Genomic DNA, 17,424 nt, shown 5'->3' with positions numbered 1-17,424 from the left:
AAGCAAAGTATGAGAATTTTAGTTACTCCATATCCTCACGAACAGATGTCTTTTTAATTTTAGCTAAAGTGGGTATATAGTGTTATGATATTGTAGTGTTATTATGAATCTCTCAGATGACTAGCGATTTTGAGCTTGTTGGCCATTCATATATCTTCTTCTGTAATGTAGTTGTTAAAATTTTTGACCCATTTATGGATTTTGTGTCTTCTTATGTTTTGGATAATTCACTGTTTCATTGTTTGGGTTTTTTGGTTTGCTTTTGTTTTTTGTTGGTTTATTGTGTTTGTTAAGGAAGATACTTAGAACACTGAATTACGATATTTTATCTTTCCTAACATATTCATTTAAAATCATAGAACATCTTTAAGAACTAGGTTTAGTTTTGTCCAATATCTTTTAATTTGTTGTGTTGACATTTCCATTTAATTCAAAATGTATTCTCATTTGCTCTGATTTTTTTGTTGACCCATGAATTATTGGGATCATTTTTGTTTAATTTCAAAGTATTTTGAAAATTTTTGATACGCTTGCTTTATTATTTTTCATTGTAGTTATGGTAGAGAATTGTAATGCATCTTGTTTTGTTGACACTTCTGTCTCAGCATATTGTCTATCATAGTTAATATATGCCATCCACATGAAAAGAATGTGTGCCTGTGGAGTGCCCCAAAATATTAAATAGGTCACATGATTAATAATGCTGTTCAGCTATTACATGTTTTCGCTGATATTTTAAATCGAGTTGTTATATGAATTTCCAAACAGGGGTGTTAAGATGTTCCAGCTATTTTGTGGGCTTGTGTAATTTGTCCTTTAATTGTGTCCATTTTTCTACATGTATTCTGAAGCTCTCTTATTAGGTCACATACACATTTACAATTGATGCAGTTTTAAGGTGAATTGACAATTTTTTTCATTAGGAAATGTCCCACTTTTCTTAAGGTGATAATTATTTTTATACTAAAATCTATTTAGCAAAAGTTGTACTACACTTCTTAAGATTTCTTTGTTTGCATAGCATATATTTCTGAGACATTTGTTTTCAACTTATGTCTTTCATTGTACTTAAGACATGTCTTCTTTTTATCCATTATGATAATCGGTGGCTTTTTATGAGAGTCTATTATAGCTTCATGTAACAATTATTATGGTAGCATGTTAGTATATGTTACTCTATCTGATGTTTCCTCTTATTTATTGACACATTTTAATGTTCATCTAAACTTATTTTTACTTTGTTATTTAGCAGTTGTTCAAGTGATTCCTTAGTTCTGAGTTTATTCTATGCTACTTTTCATAAAATGTAGAAAGTTTTAAATCAGAAAAGTGAACTTATCCTCATCCTCATGTTTTATATCACGGTAGAAATCAGTAACTTCACATCTCTCATTATTTTTTTTTAAATAGGCCTTTAGGTTTTCAAATATTTTTGCCCTCATTTTCTCTTTTCTGTCTGTATGCATTTGCTAGGCTGCCATAACAAAGTATCACAAAAAGATATGAGGATCATAAATAACAGAAATTTAGTTTCTCATAGTTTTGAAGGCTAGAAATCTATGATCATGAGATGAGCAGAACTGGTTTCTTCTCAAGACTCTGATGAAGAATCTGTTCAATGCCACTACCTTAGCTTTTGGTGGTTTCTGTTAATCTTTGACTTTCCTTGAATAGTAGAAGCATCATCATGATCTCAGCCTTTATCTTCATGAACAATCTCCCTTTATGGATGTGAGTATCCAAATTTCCCCTTCTGATAAGACACCAGACATATGGAATTAAGAGTTCATCCTATTTTCACATTACCTCTTCTTAACTAATTACATCTGCAACAATACTATCTCCAAATAAGGTCACATTCTGAGGTACTAGGAGTTAGGACTTCAGCATACAGGTTTTGAAGGGACAAAATTCAACCCATAAAACTCTCCATCCAGAAATCAAATCATGTGTGTATCAAACTATTTGATATTATCTGATGGTTATCTGGGCCTCTATTCACTTATTAAGTTGTTTTCTAAGTAATAGTTTTAATTGCTGTATCTTCCAGTTCACTGCCTCCTTTATCACCATTCCTTGAGGTAACAGTTATATGTTTAAATTTTCAGTTATTGTTTATTTTTATCTCTGTAATTTCCATTTGTTAATTTTTATTGTTTCTATCGCTCCATTAATGTTTCCTATATTTTTGATCTTTGGAAACTTTTTTTTTTTTTACATTGAGAATCTTCTTTTTAGCAGTTTTAAAATCCTCATGTGCTAATGTTATCTGGTTTATCTCAGGGGTTTGGTCTCAGTTAATTTTTTAATATTGAAAATGGATCCCACATTATAAATTATTTGCATATTAGATAATTGTTGCAGTGTATCACGGACATTATTCATGTTACATTGTGGAGAATATGCATTTATTCATTAACTTTCTGATGTGTCATTTCTTTTGTTCTAGCAAACAGGTTGTTTGGATGCAAAATGTGCCTCTTTTTTGGGTAGCCACTCATGATTTTAGTTTTGATCTTTTAATTTTAGCTGAATGCATTCATTCTGGTCTGTAAGTGAATGGTTGAGTCGTCAGCCAGGTATGCAAGATGTTGTAATTTAGGTATCACTTGTCTGGCTCTTTAGTTGCCTGGACTTTGCCTTTTCTGTTCAGTGGTCATAGTTGCCTGACATTCAATTTCTTGGTTTCTCAGGCCAACAATACTGAGTTTTCCACTGATATCCACTATTTGGTGCTAACTGTTCCTGCCTTTAGTCTAAACATAGCAAAAATGGGTGCAATCACTCTGTTATGCCCTCCTCTGCGTGTGAATGTCCTACCAAAATCTATTCCTTCTGTCCATTCTCCAGTGCCTTCAAGTATTTGCTTTTTAAATTAATAATTATAGAGTATATAGGTGTGTGTGGGTCAGTCCAGCAGTTTTTTTAGTCCACCTTTACCTAAAGGGAAAGTCCTGTCTGATTGTTTTATTATTATTATTATTATTATACTTTAAGTCCTATGGTACCTGTGCACAACGTGCAGGTTTGTTACATCTGTATATATGCGCCATGTTGGTGTGCTGCACTCATTAACTCATCGTTTACATTAGGTATATCTCCTAATGCTATCCTTTTACCCTCCCCCCACCCCGTGACAGGCCCCGGTGTGTGATGTTCCTCTTCCTGTGTCCAACTGTTCTCATTGTTCAATTCCCACCTATGAGTGAGAACGTGCGGTGTTTGGTTTTTTGTCCTTGCGATAGTTTGCAGCCATTTCTTCACATTAGTGACCTTTAGGCATGTGAGGATTGCTACAAGTTTACCATGTGGATTGTAGTTTTAGAGCAATAATTAGAGAAGGGGGATTAGAAATATTATAGTAATTATAGTAGCAACAGCAGTAGTATCAGTAATCATAAAGTAGTGATCAGAGAATACTTTGGGAAGGCACTGTGCTAAATGTTGTTCATACACTCCTTCACTTAATCCTCACATTAATGTTGTACGTTAAATATTATTCTGGTAACTTATCCAAAGTCAGGCTGCTTCCAAGATACAGCCTTTGAAACCAAATCAGTTTGACTCAAAAGCCTGTGCACTTTACTTCTATATTCTGTGATTGCTTTTTGCTTATATTTATATCAATGCTAATAATATATCTATAATTATTACATGGCATATGATAAGACAGTGACTGGAAATGTTTCATAAATCAAAGGCTCACATCATCTATGTCTCATTTATAATAAAAAATTAAAGAATTTCCGAAGTGGTAAGAGAGAACTCTCCCGTGTTGACTAAAAGGAAAAAAAATGTTACTCTAGGCAAGTAACTTTCTTGAAATAGCTGAGTTTGGGATCTGCCTGAAGACCAGAATGATTTCAAAAGGAGCTCTCAGTTGGTTACACATTTTGAAGCAGGGTTCAGAAAGTGAATTTTGATTTTAATACCACATAGATCAGCATTTTCTTTCAACTTTTGTCTTTCAACATTTCTTTCAACTTTTTTCCTAATGTATCCCCCAAAATTCCAGAAAAAAATATTCAAAATAAACTATTATAAAATATTTATTAGCTCAATAACAAGTGCTCTAGTATTCAAGTTTTGAATTAAAGTTGTGGTTCATAAAAATTTGGGTAGTCTGATCAAAACTTGAATTAATATCAGAACCTCAGTGCGTGCAATAAGCGTATGGTTAAGGAAGAATCCATCGGCCAATTCCATCGAATCTAGTCATCCAAGGAAACAACTCTTGCATGTACTCTTAATACTTTCCGCCAATTTCATTTAGACAATTTGTTTACCTATAGTGGTCACCTATGCTACGAAGAAAGAAACATTCTTTTACTCTGTTTTAAGTAAACATTATGTTAATTATGAATTATTAGAATCAAATATGGAAAGGGGGAAAGCTATCTGTTACTAATTTTCATATATCCACTCTGCTTTAATCTGAGTGTCCAAAGGCACAGCATGTTCACAAAGAAATTCAGTATAAAATGATCAATACCTCATTGCTTTAAATTATTAGTGTATTTAAGTACCTGATTTATATTTATGTTATTATATCTTAATAAATTAGATTACAGATGTACGTTTCAAAAATTAATCTATCAAATATATTTTATGAGTTACACAAAAATAAGCAACAGTTTCATGTTATTTTATGCATTTTAAACTTTCTAACATCATAAAGGAAACCAAATGCAAATTCCTAACTTTGTACCCAAGTCAAAGTAAGTGTCAAATATGCTAAAGGAATAAGCAGTTCAGAATGTTCCATCTAGCTTCTTGTGATGAAGTGTAAATGTCCTTAGGGTGGAGAAGAATCAGCAATAACAGTCAAGAGGAAGTAGAATAAAAATACCTGTCAAACAAAAACAAAAGCCCTAAGACTAAAAATATTTTAAATGGTGAATTGAAAGTTATTATAGCTGTTGAATCAAGTATTCTCTCATTATTAAGATTTCTTTTCTGGAAACTTTAACTGGAGTTTTAAATACCAGTTGTATACAGTATTGAGGAAAAATGCAATTCTGAGTAAATAATCAGGTTTTAAACTAAATGATTCTTTTCTCTTTAGCGAAGACACACACAAAGATTAAATGTTGAAGTTAACAATTAAAATTTCATAAAGAAATAGAATTCTAAACTTTCTCTGAAACATTTCTACACACATATACAAAACTTGAAACACATTTTTGAAGATGGATATATTATTTATATAATGAATAAATCTCTGATTTGACTTACTTTTCCTTTTCTTAATAGACTCAAGTTTAGTTTTGAAACTATGTATTTAGAAGAGCCACGTTAATGATAGGATCCTGTGGCAAACAAAATCTGAGATGCTCTCATTTTTCCAACCCATTGGTGCCTATGCATTTTTATAATCCCTTCGCTTTAGTGTGGGAAAGATAGAATTTGCTTCTAACCACTAAAATATGGTAAAAGTGCTGAGATGTCACTCCCATCATTATAGGACTTTATATGATATACTATCTTTCTAGCAGATTCACCATTGTGCTCTCCAGCTGGCTCTGAAGAAGCAAGCCACCACATTGCTCACTGCTCATGGAGAGGAACACACGTGGAGAAACTGTGCATAGCCTCCAGGAGCTGAGTGTAGCTTCCAGGTGACAGTCAGGAAAAATCTAGAGCTCTCAGTCCTACTACCGAGGTAAGGAAATAAATTTTGCCAACAACCTGACCAAGCTTGCAAGTGGATTCTTCTCCAGGTAAGCCTCCAGATAAAAATGTGGCCTGGCTGATTCCAGAAGGCACCCTTCTTAGACCCTGAGTGGAGGAATGAGATAAATCATGCTGAGATGTTTGTTCAATAGAAATAGGTGAGAGAATAAAGATGTGTCTTTTTTTTTTTTAAAGCCACTATGTTTGTAGTATATTTTACAGATAATTTATATAGCACTATCTTAAAATCATAAAAATTTCTATTCTTTTTTTTATTATTATACTTTAAGTTTTAGGGTACATGTGCACATTGTGCAGGTTAGTTACATATGTATACATGTGCCATGCTGGTGCGCTGCACCCACTAACTCGTCATCTAGCATTAGGTATATCTCCCGATGCTATCCCTCCCCCCTCCCACCACCCCACCACAGTCCCCACAGTGTGATATTCCCCTTCCTGTGTCCATGTGATCTCATTGTTCAATTCCCACCTATGAGTGAGAATATGCGGTGTTTGGTTTTTTGTTCTTGTTATAGTTTACTGAGAATGATGATTTCCAATTTCATCCATGTCCCTACAAAGGACATGAACTCATCATTTTTTATGGCTGCATAGTATTCCATGGTGTATATGTGCCACATTTTCTTAATCCAGTCTATCATTGTTGGACATTTGGGTTGGTTCCAAGTCTTTGCTATTGTGAATAATGCCGCAATAAACATACGTGTGCATGTGTCTTTATAGCAGCATGATTTATAGTCCTTTGGGTATATACCCAGTAATGGGATGGCTGGGTCAAATGGTATTTCCAGTTCTAGATCCCTGAGGAGTCGCCACACTGACTTCCACAATGGTTGAACTAGTTTACAGTCCCACCAACAGTGTAAAAGTATTCCTATTTCTCCACATCCTCTCCAGCACCTGTTGTTTCCTGACTTTTTAATGATTGCCATTCTAACTGGTGTGAGATGGTATCTCATTGTGGTTTTGATTTGCATTTCTCTGATGGCCAGTGATGATGAGCATTTTTTCATGTGTTTTTTGGCTGCATAAATGTCTTCTTTTGAGAAGTGTCTGTTCATGTCCTTCACCCACTTTTTGATGGGGTTGTTTGTTTTTTCCTTGTACATTTGTTTGAGTTCATTGTAGATTCTGGATATTAGCCCTTTGTCAGATGAGTAGGTTGTGAAAATTTTCTCCCATTTTGTAGGTTGCCTGTTCACTCTGATGGTAGTTTCTTTTGCTGTGCAGAAGCTCTTTAGTTGAATTAGATCCCATTTGTCAATTTTGTCTTTTGTTGCCATTGCTTTTGGTGTTTTGGACATGAAGTCCTTGCCCATGCCTATGTCCTGAATGGTAATGCCTAGGTTTTCTTCTAGGGTTTTTATGGTTTTAGGTCTAACATTTAAGTCTTTAATCCATCTTGAATTAATTTTTGTATAAGGTGTGAGGAAGGGATCCAGTTTCAGCTTTCTACATATGGCTAGCCAGTTTTCCCAGCACCATTTATTAAATAGGGAATCATTTCCCCATTTCTTGTTTTTGTCAGGTTTGTCAAAGATCAGATAGTTGTAGATATGCGGCGTTATTTCTGAGGGCTCTGTTCTGTTCCATTGATCTATATCTCTGTTTTGGTACCAGTACCATGCTGTTTTGGTTACTGTAGCCCTGTAGTAGAGTTTGAAATCAGGTAGCGTGATGCCTCCAGCTTTGTTCTTTTGGCTTAGGATTGACTTGGCGATGCGGGATCTTTTTTGGTTCCATATGAACTTTAAAGTAGTTTTTTCCAATTCTGTGAAGAAAGTCATTGGTAGCTTGATGGGGATGGCATTGAATCTATAAATTACCTTGGGCAGTATGGCCATTTTCACGATATTGATTCTTCCTACCCATGAGCATGGAATGTTCTTCCATTGGTTTGTATCCTCTTTTATTTCCTTGAGCAGTGGTTTGTAGTTCTCCTTGAAGAGGTCCTTCACATCCCTTGTAAGTTGGATTCTAGGTATTTTATTCTCTTTGAAGCAATTGTGAATGGGAGTTCACTCATGATTTGGCTCTCTGTTTGTCTGTTGTTGGTGTATAAGAATGCTTGTGATTTTTGCACATTGATTTTGTATCCTGAGACTTTGCTGAAGTTGCTTATCAGCTTAAGGAGATTTTGGGCTGAGACAATGGGGTTTTCTAGATATACAGTCATGTCGTCTGCAAACAGGGACAATTTGACTTCCTCTTTTCCTAATTGAGTACCCTTTATTTCCTTCTCCTGCCTAATTGCCCTGGCCAGAACTTCCAACACTATGTTGAATAGGAGTGGTGAGAGAGGGCATCCTTGTCTTGTGCCAGTTTTCAAAGGGAATGCTTCCAGTTTTTGCCCATTCAGTATGATATTGGCTGTGGGTTTGTCATAGATAGCTCTTATTATTTTGAGATACGTCCCATCAATACCTAATTTATTGAGAGTTTTTAGCATGAAGGGTTGTTGAATTTTGTCAAAGGCTTTTTCTGCATCTATTGAGATAATCATGTGGTTTTTGTCTTTGGCTCTGTTTATATGCTGGATTACATTTATTGATTTGCATATATTGAACCAGCCTTGCATCCCAGGGATGAAGCCCACTTGATCATGGTGGATAAGCTTTTTGATGTGCTGCTGGATTCGGTTTGCCAGTATTTTATTGAGGATTTTTGCATCAATGTTCATCAAGGATATTGGTCTAAAATTCTCTTTTTTGGTTGTGTCTCTTCCTGGCTTTGGTATCAGAATGATGCTGGCCTCATAAAATGAGTTAGGGAGGATTCCCTCTTTTTCTATTGATTGGAATAGTTTCAGAAGGAATGATATCAGTTCCTCCTTGTACCTCTGGTAGAATTCGGCTGTGAATCCATCTGGTCCTGGACTCTTTTTGATTGGTAAGCTATTGATTATTGCCACAATTTCAGATCCTGTTATTGGTCTATTCAGAGATTCAACTTCTTCCTGGTTTAGTCTTGGGAGAGTGTGTGTGTCCAGGAATTTATCCATTTCTTCTAGATTTTCTAGTTTATTTGCGTAGAGGTGTTTGTAGTATTCCCTGATGGTAGTTTGTATTTCTGTGGGATCAGTGGTGATATCCCCTTTATCATTTTTTATTGCATCTATTTGATTCTTCTCTCTTTTTTTCTTTATTAGTCTTGCTAGTGGTCTATCAATTCTGTTGATCCTTTCAAAAAACCAGCTCCTGGATTCATTAATTTTTTGAAGGGTTTTTTATGTCTCTATTTCCTTCAGTTCTGCTCTGATTTTAGTTATTTCTTGCCTTCTGCTAGCTTTTGAATGTGTTTGCTCTTGCTTTTCTAGTTCTTTTAATTGTGATGTTAGGGTGTCAATTTTGGATCTTTCCTGCTTTCTCTTGTGGGCATTTAGTGCTATAAATTTCCCTCTACACACTGCTTTGAATGCGTCCCAGAGATTCTGGTATGTTGTGTCTTTGTTCTCGTTGGTTTCAAAGAACATCTTTATTTCTGCCTTCATTTCGTTATGTACCCAGTAGTCATTCAGGAGCAGGTTGTTCAGTTTCCATGTAGTTGAGCGGTTTTGAGTGAGATTCTTAATCCTGAGTTCTAGTTTGATTGCACTGTGGTCTGAGAGATAGTTTGTTATAATTTCTGTTCTTTTACATTTGCTGAGGAGAGCTTTACTTCCCAGTATGTGGTCAATTTTGGAATAGGTGTGGTGTGGTGCTGAAAAAAATGTATATTCTGTTGATTTGGGGTGGAGAGTTCTGTAGATGTCTATTAGGTCCGCTTGGTGCAGAGCTGAGTTCAATTCCTGGGTATCCTTGTTGACTTTCTGTCTCGTTGATCTGTCTAATGTTGACAGTGGGGTGTTAAAGTGTCCCATTATTAATGTGTGGGAGTCTAAGTCTCTTTGTAGGTCACTCAGGACTTGCTTTATGAATCTTGGTGCTCCTGTATTGGGTGCATATATATTTAGGATAGTTAGCTCTTCTTGTTGAATTGATCCCTTTACCATTATGTAATGGCCTTCTTTGTCTCTTTTGAACTTGGTTAGTTTAAAGTCTGTTTTATCAGAGACTAGGATTGCAACCCCTGCCTTTTTTTGTTTTCCATTTGCTTGGTAGATCTTCCTCCATCCTTTTATTTTGAGCCTTTGTGTGTCTCTGCACGTGAGATGGGTTTCCTGAATACAGCACACTGATGGGTCTTGACTCTTTATCCAATTTGCCAGTCTGTGTCTTTTAATTGGAGCATTTAGTCCATTTACATTTAAAGTTAATATTGTTATGTGTGAATTTGATCCTGTCATTATGATGTTAGCTGGTTATTTTGCTCGTTAGTTGATGCAGTTTCTTCCTAGTCTCGATGGTCTTTACATTTCGGCATGATTTTGCAGCAGCTGGTACCGGTTGTTCCTTTCCATGTTTAGTGCTTCCTTCAGGAGATCTTGTAAGGCAGGCCTGGTGGTGACAAAATCTCTCAGCATTTGCTTGTCTGTAAAGTATTTTATTTCTCCTTCACTTATGAAGCTTAGTTTGGCTGGATATGAAATTCTGGGTTGAAAATTCTTTTCTTTAAGAATGTTGAATATTGGCCCCCACTCTCTTCTGGCTTGTAGGGTTTCTGCAGAGAGATCTGCTGTTAGTCTGATGGGCTTCCCTTTGTGGGTAACCCGACATTTCTCCCTGCTGCCCTTAACATCTTTTCCTTCATTTCAACTTTGGTGAATCTGACAATTATGTGTCTTGGAGTTGCTCTTCTCGAGGAGTATCTTTGTGGCATTCTCTGTATTTCCTGAATCTGAACGTTGGCCTGCCTTGCTAGATTGGGGAAGTTCTCCTGGATAATATCCTGCATAGTGTTTTCCAACTTGGTTCCATTCTCCCCATCACTTTCAGGTACACCAATCAGACGTAGATTTGGTCTTTTCACATAGTCCCATATTTCTTGGAGGCTTTGCTCATTTCTTTATATTCTTTTTTCTCTAGACTTCCCTTCTCACTTCATTTCATTCATTTCATCTTCCATCGCTGATACCCTTTCTTCCAGTTGATCGCATCGGCTCCTGAGGCTTCTGCATTCTTCACGTAGTTCTCGAGCCTTGGTTTTCAGCTCCATCAGCTCCTTTAAGCACTTCTCTGTATTGGTTATTCTAGTTATACATTCTTCTAATTTTTTTTCAAAGTTTTCAACTTCTTTGCCTTTGATTTGAATGTCCTCCCGTAGCTCAGAGTAATTTGATTGTCTGAAGCCTTCTTCTCTCAGCTCGTCAAAGTCATTCTCCATCCAGCTTTGTTCCGTTGCTGGTGAGGAGCTGCATTCCTTTGGAGGAGGAGAGGCGCTCTGCTTTTTAGAGTTTCCAGTTTTTCTGTTCTGTTTTTTCCCCATCTTTCTGGTTTTATCTACTTTTGGTCTTTAATGATGGTGATGTACAGATGGGTTTTTGGTGTGGATGTCCTTTCTGTTTGTTAGTTTTCCTTCTAACAGAGCAGACCCTCAGCTGCAGGTCTGTTGGAATACCCTGCCGTGTGAGGTGTCAGTGTGCCCCTGCTGGGGGGTGCCTCCCAGTTAGGCTGCTCGGGGGTCAGGGGTCAGGGCCCCACTTGAGAAGGCAGTCTGCCCGTTCTCAGATCTCCAGCTGCTGCGTGCTGGGAGAACCACTGCTCTCTTCAAAGCTGTCAGACAGGGACATTTAAGTCTGCAGAGGTTACTGCTGTCTTTTTGTTTGTCTGTGCCCTGCCCCCAGAGGTGGAGCCTACAGAGGCAGGCAGGCCTCCTTGAGCTGTGGTGGGCTCCACCCAGTTCAAGCTTCTCGGCTGCTTTGTTTACCTAATCAAGCCTGGGCAATGGCGGGCTCCCCTCCCCTAGCCTCACTGCTATCTTGCAGTTTGATCTCAGACTGCTGTTCTAGCAATCAGCAAGACTCCGTGGGCGTAGGACCCTCCGAGCCAGGTGCGGGATATAATTTCGTGGTGCGCCGTTTTTTAAGCCCGTCGGAAAAGTGCAGTATTCCGGTGGAAGTGACCCGATTTTCCAGGTGCCGTCCATCACCCCCTTCTTTGACTCAGAAAGGGAACTCCCTGACCCCTTGCGCTTCCCAGGTGAGGCAATGCCTCGCCATGCTTCGGCTCGCGCATGGTGCACGCACCCACTGACCTGCGCCCACTGTCTGGCACTCCCTAGTGAGATGAACCCGGTACCTCAGATGGAAATGCAGAAATCACCATCTTCTGCGTCGCTCACGCTGGGAGCTATAGACCGGAGCTGTTCCTATTCGGCCATCTTGGCTCCTCCCCCCAAAAATTTCTATTCTTAAAAAAATGCATTCTTTTTAACAATTTTACTAATTGCCAAGCAATTTGGAGAATGTGCCAATTTATTATTAGATTGTTTGCCCTAAAATGACTAGCAATCACTATTGAATTAAAGTGTTTTAAAACTTAATTTTATATCTATAACTTGGTTTCTATGAATATTTAACATCTTAATTTGATTCAGATATCAGAAGCTGGTCTATGCAGCCAAAAAACAGTTTTCATTTAATTTATAGTTATGTTTTAGATATATATATATATATATATATATATATATATACGCACACACACACAACTATATAGTTATCTATGTATATGATTACAAGAGGCAATAATGAATACTGGAAAAGGGAGTTAAATTTGTAAATATATGTAAATATCGACTACTCAAAACAACAGTATTGTTTTGTGCAGTTTTAAATGTATTGAGAGAGGAAATTATGCAGACAGCAAAAGCACCTGAAGGAGCAATGTGTTCTGAAGTTCCCATGTAGATTTACTGCAGAAATATTTGTATTACACTGAAAAATGTAAGAATATGTAATGTAATCTGTAACATAATTAAATTATTAAAAATGAAAGAATATCACATTATTAAATGGAATTATGGAACAATTAAAAGTATTAATTTAAAAGAAGACAACATAGGAGGGAAGGTAGGATCTTAAAATAAGTGAGTCAAATGGAAAACATGTAATAAAATTATAGGTAAAACTCAGCAATTTCAGTTATATGGAATATGTGGTAAATTCTCAAAATTAGGCACTAATATTGTAGAGCTGGATTTTATTCTAAACCTAAATCTATCAAAAGTTTTGTTGCAAAGATAAAAGATACAAAAGGGTTGAAAGAAAATCTTGGAAAATGATATGCCATGGAAAGGCTAAATAAATGTGACTTAAAAGCAATTAACATTACTAGCTAAAAGAAAAAATTTTGTAATAATTAATTATAACTATTTTGTAATCTCAAACTTCTATATACTTAGTAACATAGCTATTACCTATATATTGCAAAAATTAATCAAATTGATGGGAAAAAGTAACCTTCAATATTAAAAAATACTTTAACACCTCCTCCAGTAGCTGATAGAAGGAATGAAAAAGTGAACAAGGAATCATTTTCTTTTATTTTTCATTTATATATGAGAGTTGTACTTATTTTGAAGGTATGTGTGATATTTTGATACGTATATGCAATGTGGAATAATGAAGTCAGGGCAATTGAGTTATCTACCACCTCAAACATTTATCTTTTCTTTCTGTTGGAAACATTACAATTATTCTTTTATAGCTATTTTGAGATATATAATAAATTATTGTTAACTATAATTTCTCTGCTGTACTGTTGGATACCAGAACTTATTCTTTTTATCTAACTGTATGTTTGACCCTTGATTACCTTCTTCTCATCCTCCTTCCTTTCCCTTCTCAGCCTCTTTAATTAAAATATAATTTAAAATATTTTTATTCCTATAGAAAGATTCTGGCATCAAAAAACAACAAAAATTATATTTTTTTTCTCAGTTGCCATGAAACATTTGCCAAATTTTATAGCTAAGTCAAAGGAAATCCTCAAAATGTTTAAAATATTAAAATGTTTTAATTTCTCTAAGAAATGATAACTGGAAAATTCCTAAGTGTGAAAACATCAAACCACATATCTTAGAAAATCCTAGAATTCAAAACAGAAACAATGGAAATTAGAAAATATTTAGCTGAGTACTAAACATATAAATTCTTGCAGGGTATAATTAAAGCATAGTTGGAATAAAATGTACTGGCTTAGATGAATATGTCAAAAGAATATAAGTAACAAAATATTTGAAATGTTTTCTAATTCAAATTAGAGGAAAAAAGCAAATTAAACTTATTATGTAAAAAGATGTAATAAAGATATGGGTAGAAATCAAAAAAATAAAAAATGTATAATAGAAAAGTTAGACAAAGCCAAAAGTTGATTTTTTGAAAAGATTGATAAACTTGATAAACACCTCATATCACTTATTAATTTAAAAAAAAGAAAACAAAAATAACTATATGCCAACATTTAAAAGGGGACATTACAACACTATTAATATTATCATCATAATAAATGTACGTCAATATATTTGAAAATTAGGATAAACATGCTAAAGCTGACAGAATAATAAAAGATTTGCATATTTCATCTATTGAAGAAATTTGAATGCATTATTAAACACCATCACAAAAGGAAAATAACTAGTTTATATGACTCCATCTACAAATTTCTTGAAACACTCAAGGAATAACATCAGTTGTATACAAAGTCTTGAAGACAAGATAAAAAAAAGAAAATATTTACCAAATATTTTAATAAAGCTAGCATAATCTTGGCATTAAAGTAAATTTTAAGATAATACAAAAATGAAATTTCCAAAATAATTTCTGGAAATAAATGTCTAGAAGTATCTCTCTTGTAAAAATAGATGGAAAAAAGAACATAAATAAATCTATAATTATGTACAAGATAATCTACCCCAGCTATTTGTAGGAAGATTGGTCATTTAGCATTTGATGTATTAATGTATTAATGCTTTAATATATTCTGCCACAATAACAAAAAAGGAGAAATCAATGTGACTATGTCAAAAGACGGAGAAAAATACTTGTCTTCAATAGATACAGAAAAGACATCTGATAAAATTTGTCAGTCATTTATATTTTGAAATTCTTAGTATCTGTGTCTAATAAAAACATGTATAAAATCTCCACTAAATACCATATTCCCATGGTGAATTTTAAGGCCTTGCCTCTAGAATTTGGGAAAAGACAGGGATATTTAAAATCATGCCTTTCTATTCAACATTACACTTGTCATTCTAGCCAAAACGAAATGCAGAATAAATATTTTAAATGTGGATACAATTTGGAAAGGAATGAAAAAAGGCACTATCTGACATAAACACAGAAAATATAAAAGAATATATACAGCGTGACATAAAAAACTGCAATCACATACAAAATAAAGAGCAATGAACATATGAAAAGATTATTAAATGTATTTTTTATCTGGGTGATACAAATTCATTCCATGAATTATTACAATTATTAAAATTATAACTATAATAATTGTAATAATTATATATATTATTGTAAATAATCATAATAACTATATATATAGAGAGAGAGATGTCAGTGTTGAAATCAACAAACTAACTCAAATGCATATGGAAATACATATGACCAAAAACAAACACGATTGTATTGTGGAAAAAGTACATCACTGGAAGACTTAGGATCTATTATAATGCTAGTTTAATTAAATTTATTATCTGAAAATTATGTTAAGTGATCAGAAAAACAGTCCTGAAATACTTCTACACAAACAGAGTCACCTGGTTTATGGCAACAGTGACATTGCAGTTTAGAGGGGAAACATGGACTTTCAACTAATGGTGATAATTCAATGGAATGTCCTAAAGTAATGCCTACTTGATATTGTGCACAAAATTCTATTCTAAATGCATTAAAGTTTTTCTTGCCTTTTAAATTTGAAATCAAACAAATGACAAAACTTAGAGGAGCATTCTTGTGATGTTAGAGTAGGCAAAGATGTCTTGAAGAGGACCCAAAAGCATTAATCCTTCAACAATATATTGATGAATTACATTATATTAAAATTAAGAATTTCTATTTTTCAAAAGGTAGCTTTAAGAGAATGAAAAAGGAACCTGCAAATAGACAATCTGAATAGGCATGTCCACTTAAAAAATTGAATCAATAATGAATAACCTTCCAAAACAGAAAGCCTCAGGCCCAATGTGTTCACTAGTGAATTCTACCATGCATTTAAGAAAAAAATTATACAAATTCTCTATAATCTCCTCTAGAAGACAAAATTAGAGGGAGTACTTTCTAATTAATTCTGTGAGACCAGAGTTAGCCTTATACAAAAATTAGGCAAGGAGATTATAAGAAAAGAAAACTACAAAACAATATCTTTCATGAACATGGATGCAAAATCCTCAGAAAAAAGTTAACACATTGAAATGAATAATTTATGAAAGAATTATACACCAGAACTAAGCAGACTTCATCCCATGTAGGTAAGATTGGTTCAAGATTCAAAATTAAACTAATATAATCCGTCACATCAATAAACATACAAAGAAAAATCACATGATTACATCAATAGATGGAGAAAAGTCATTTGACAAAACAATACTTAATCCTGATTTTTTAAAGAAATGCAACTGTCAGCAAATTAAAGTACTGGGGAACCTCTTCAATTTGATAAAGAGTATCTACAAAAAAACCTACAGCTAACATCAGACTTCGTTTTTTAAAAATAAGTTTTTCCACTTAGATCAGGTAAAAGACAAGACTGTCCCCTCACATCATTCCTTTCCAACATCATACTGAAAGTGCTAGGCAGTAAGACATGAAAAGGAAATTAAAATATAGAGGTTGAGAAGGAAAAAATAAAACTGTCTTTGTTTGCAGATGACATGACTGTCTATGTAGAAGATCTAAATGAACTGACAAAAAAAAAACTGGAGTAAGAATTTATAGCAAGGTTGCAAGATACAAAGTTATTATACAAAAGTCAATTGCTTTCGTGACTTACTACATCAATAATGAACAACTGAAATTCGAAATTAAAAACACAATGCCATTTACACTAACACCCAAAAAGATGAAATACTTAAGCATAAATCTAACAAAATATATACAATATCTATGTGAGGAAAAACTATAAAACACTGGTGAAAGAAATCAGAAAAGAACTCAATAAATGGAGAAATTTTATGTTCAGGGATAAGAATATTCAATATTGCTAAGATGTCAGTTCTTCTCAATTTTACTATAGATTGAGTGTAATCCCAATCAAAATCTCAACAGAAATTATTTTGTGGCTATTAAAAAACTAATTCTAAAGTTCATATGGAGAGTAAAAAGACCCCCAAATAGCCAACACAATATTGATGGAAAAGAATAAAGTTAGAGGACTGACCCCACCCAACTTCAAACCTACTATAAAGCTACAGTAATCAAGACTATGTGATATTGGTGAAAGAATACACAAACAGATGAATGGAACAGGTGAAAAGACCCACTCAAATGAAGTCAACTGACTTTTGACAAAGAAGCAAAAGCAGTTCAATGGAGAAAAGAAATCTTTTCAACAAATAGTGCTGGACCAACCAAACATCCACATGCAAAACAATATGAATCTAGACATAGTTCTTACATCCTTCCCCTAAACCAAGCCAAAATAATCTACATGTAAAATGTAAAACTATAAATCTTCTAGAAGATAATATAGGAGAAAATCTAGATAACTTTGGATATGGTGATGACTTCATATTTAACACCAAAGGTATGATCTATAAATAAAAGAATTGATGAGCTGGACTTCATGAAAATTAAAAATTTTTGGCAAGAGAATGAGACTACAAGCCACAGACTCGAAG

At 34.4% G+C, this 17,424-nt stretch overlaps 1 long non-coding RNA gene across 1 annotated transcript in view; it reads left to right on the top strand.

Moving 5' to 3' along the window:
* Window positions 1-17,424, top strand: part of LOC107974493 (uncharacterized) — a 228,033-nt gene that overhangs the window by 12,765 nt on the left and 197,844 nt on the right. The window contains exon 2 of the long non-coding RNA XR_001717309.2: window positions 5,496-5,662. This is a non-coding gene — a long non-coding RNA (uncharacterized LOC107974493). The remainder of the gene's footprint in view (window positions 1-5,495; window positions 5,663-17,424) is intronic.

Source organism: Pan troglodytes, chromosome 3 (genome assembly GCF_028858775.2).
Source record: "Pan troglodytes isolate AG18354 chromosome 3, NHGRI_mPanTro3-v2.0_pri, whole genome shotgun sequence".
NCBI classification, from domain to species: domain Eukaryota; kingdom Metazoa; phylum Chordata; class Mammalia; order Primates; family Hominidae; genus Pan; species Pan troglodytes.
The sequence above is the reverse complement of the archived record's forward strand: the minus strand, read 5'-3'. Positions and strand labels throughout refer to the sequence as shown.